The 3,763-nt window shown below is 40.2% G+C and overlaps 1 pseudogene; it reads left to right on the top strand.

Annotated features, from left to right (window-relative positions):
- The first annotated feature begins 363 nt into the window (after positions 1–363).
- On the top strand, positions 364–1,318 carry LOC131751375 (heterogeneous nuclear ribonucleoprotein A1-like; annotated as a pseudogene).
- The last annotated feature ends 2,445 nt before the right edge of the window (positions 1,319–3,763 follow it).

Raw genomic sequence — 3,763 nt, 5'->3', positions numbered from 1 at the left:
TTAAAATTATTGGTTTAATAAAAACAGATGTCTTCTCAGTTATCAGAATTAAGTATAATACAAGCATACATTTTTACTCTATTTGGGCATGTTCTTCCTGAACTTACACAGGTGTATTGACTGAATAAATTAGCATTGTATCTACCAGGTGTTTGAGATGATGAAAGCTGTAAATTTGGGTTTAACCAAATTTATCATTATTCGGACATACTTTAACAGTAATTATGTTTTCTAGTATGTGTCAGCTTGAGGATAGTCTCTAAGGTCTTTTGGTAACTTAAAAACGTATGCTAGCCTTTCTGCTCGTGGACGCCGCCGAGTAAGCACCGTTGACGTCTTCCCCCGCCCCCCTCCACGGCCGTCATGTCTAAGTCAGAGTCACCCAAAGAGCCCGAACAGCTGCGGAAGCTCTTCATCGGAGGTTTGAGCTTTGAAACAACCGATGAGAGTCTGAGGAGCCATTTTGAGCAGTGGGGAACGCTCACAGATTGTGTGGTCACAAGGGATCCAAACGCTCCAGAGGCTTCGGGTTTGTCACGTATGCCACTGTGGAAGAGGTGGGTGCAGCCATGAATGCAAGGCCACACGAGGTGGATGGAAGAGTTATGGAACCAAAGAGGGCCGTCTCAAGAGAAGATTCTCAAAGACCTGGTGCCCACTTCACTGTGAAAAAGATTTTTGTTGGTGGCATTAAAGAAGACACTGAAGAACATCATCTAAGAGATTATTTTGAACAGTATGGGAAAATTGAAGTGATTGAAATCATGACTGATCGAGGCAGTGGCAAAAAGACAGGCTTTGCTTTCGTAATCTTTGATGACCAGGACTCTGTAGACAAGACTGTCATTCAGAAACACCACACTGTGAAGGGTCATAACTGTGAAGTAAGGAAAGCCCTATCTCAGCAAGAGATGGCTAGTGCCTCTGCAGCCAAAGAGGTCGAAGTGGTTCTGGAAACTTTGGTGGCGGTCGTGGAGGTGGTTTTGGTGGGAATGACAGCTTTGGTCGTGGGGGAGACTTCAGTGGTCGAGGTGGCTTTGGTGGCAGCCGTGGTGGCGGTGGCTGTGGTGGCAGTGGAAATGGCTATAATGGATCTGGTAATGATGGAAGCAGTTTTGGAGGTGGTGGAAGCTACAATGATTTTGGCAGTTACAACAATCAATCTTCAAATTTTGGACCCATGAAAGGAGGAAACTTTGGAGGCAGAAGTTCTGGCCCCTATGGTGGTGGAGGCCAATACTTTGCCAAACCCCAAAACCAAGGCGGCTATGGTAGTTCCAGCAGCAGCAGTAGCTATGGCAGTGGCAGGAGGTTTTGATTACTGCCAGGAAACAAAGCTTAGCAGGAGAGGAGAGCCAGAGAAGTGACAGGGAAACTACAGGTTACAACAGATTTGTGAACTCAGCCAAGCACAGTGGTGGCAGGGCCTAGCTGCTACAAAGAAGACATGTTTTAGACAATACTCATGTGTATGAGCAAAAAAACTCGAGGACTGTATTTGTGACTAATTGTATAACAGGTTATTTTAGTTTCTGTTCTGTGGAAAGTGTAAAGCATTCCAACAAAGGGTTTTAATGTAGATTTTTTTTTTTTTTTTTGCACCCATGCTGTTGATTGCTAAATGTAATAGTCTGATCATGACGCTGAATAAATGTGTCTTTTTTTAAAATGTACTGTGTAAAGTTAGTCTACTCTGAAGCTGTTTTGGTAAACTACCCCAACAGTGTGAAAACTGTTGGGGTAGTCACCCATCACCCATCATCAGGGTGATGCCAGGTTCCATTTAAAATTTATTTACAACCTGCTTTGGTGGAGAAGCTATTGTCTTCCGAAACCTTGGTGTAGTTGAACTGACAGTTACTGCGTTGTGACCTGGAGTTCACCGTGAAAAGGGTCACCCAAGCAAAGTCATGGAGTCTTCTGATTATTAATATGATTGTTGGCACATCCTACGCAATATATCTAAATTGGATTATGGTACCAGATATAGATGGGAATGAAGCTTGTGTATCATCCATTATCATGTGTAATAAATAAACAATTTAATACCCTCTTGAAAAAAAAAGTATGCCAGATTATTGACATCATTTCTGATAAGATAAAATACTGAAATATTAACTACTAAACATAATTTTAAGACTATATATTTTGGTCTGTTAATGAATGTGTTCATTTTTGCCATTGAGAAGTTGTACTGTAAAGATGTATATGGCTATAAAAAGTTGTGAGCCATAAGCTCTGCTACAAAACATTGGTGTGTTACACACAGTTCACAATTATCCACCTCATAGTTATTTCTGTGAAATAAAAGTTACTGTGATTAAAAGTTATGATCAATATATGTGAATGAGATTCTCTGGGAGAGATAATTGCATAGTAAAATAACTTTGTATGCAAGGTATTCAGGATGTGCTTTTGTTAAGGGAAAGAAGAGTGGCTTTGTCCTAAAGTAAAATGATCGGTTGCTCCAGAACAAGGAATAGGAATGTGGAGGACAAAATCTGAATGGATATAGAAAGTTGTAAATTTATAGAAAGGGAATTGTATGTGTCATGGATAAGATTTTCTTTAAAAGATTGTTAGTATCAAATAGTATACTGATGCAAAACTGAAATTTTATTTTCTCTTTGCTAAATGACAAAATTTTCTTGGATTATTGATCTGCCTCTTAAGAGGTTATAAAAGGTTTCTGTTTACCTTCTGAGAAATCTGCCTAAAAGGCAAAGATCCTGTGTCTTACTAGAATACTTTTCTGTGCTTTATTTTTTTTATTATTTTTTTTTTGTGTGTGGTACGTGGGCCTCTCACTGTTGTGGCCTCTCCCGCTGCAGAGCACAGGCTCCGGACGCGCAGGCCCAGTGGCCATGGCTCACGGGCCCAGCCGCTCCGCGGCGTGTGAGATCCTCCCGGACCGGGGCACGAACCCACATCCCCCGCATCGGCAGGCAGACTCTCAACCACTGCGCCACCAGGGAAGCCCTCTGTGCTTTATTTTGACTTTATCATGTCCTTGATGACTTAAAGGAACAAAGTTTTCTCACTTTTGGAAGAGCTAAGGTTCTTAACAATCATGCCATCTCCTACTTTAAAAAATATTTTTGGTCACTTTGATTTCAGATTTATTTTATTTTGTTTTGCATATGCCCAGAAACAACCAAATTTCCTTGTCAATTGCATTGTTTTTGTAATAAACTCTTTTTTTTTTAGTTGAAGTATAGGTGATTTACAACGTGGTGTTAGTTTCAGGTGTGCAGCAAAGGGATTACACATACACACACACACTCATATACATAGATAAGTATATTCTTTTTCAGATTCTTTTCCCTTATAGGTTATTACAAAATATTGAATATAGTTTCCTGTGCTATACCATAGGTCCTTGTTGGTTATCTAGTTTATAAATAGTAGAGTCATTTTATATATAGTGGTTCATATATGTTAATCCCAAACTTGTAATAAACTTTTATCAGATCTTTCAGTTTTGAAAATTATCTTTAATAAGCTAACCATGGCCATTTTGTCTTTTACCATCTACAGATAGTTTTTTAATTTACGCTGTTGGTTTCCTGAACATGTTTGCCAATCAACTACAGTCCAGAATGTTTTGACTTTAACAAAGAATGCTCTCAGAGGCACATGGGAAAGGGCTAAGCCAAGTACCCTTGAGCCCCGGCTTCTGATGGTATTGCTTAAACCACTTTGAGACCACATCACTGGACTGAGTCAGGATTCTCAGCACTCCATCCTGCGTTCCCGAGGCTGC

The sequence above is a fragment of the Kogia breviceps genome, chromosome 2, assembly GCF_026419965.1.
Source record: "Kogia breviceps isolate mKogBre1 chromosome 2, mKogBre1 haplotype 1, whole genome shotgun sequence".
Classification (NCBI taxonomy): domain Eukaryota; kingdom Metazoa; phylum Chordata; class Mammalia; order Artiodactyla; family Physeteridae; genus Kogia; species Kogia breviceps.
The sequence above is the reverse complement of the archived record's forward strand: the minus strand, read 5'-3'. Positions and strand labels throughout refer to the sequence as shown.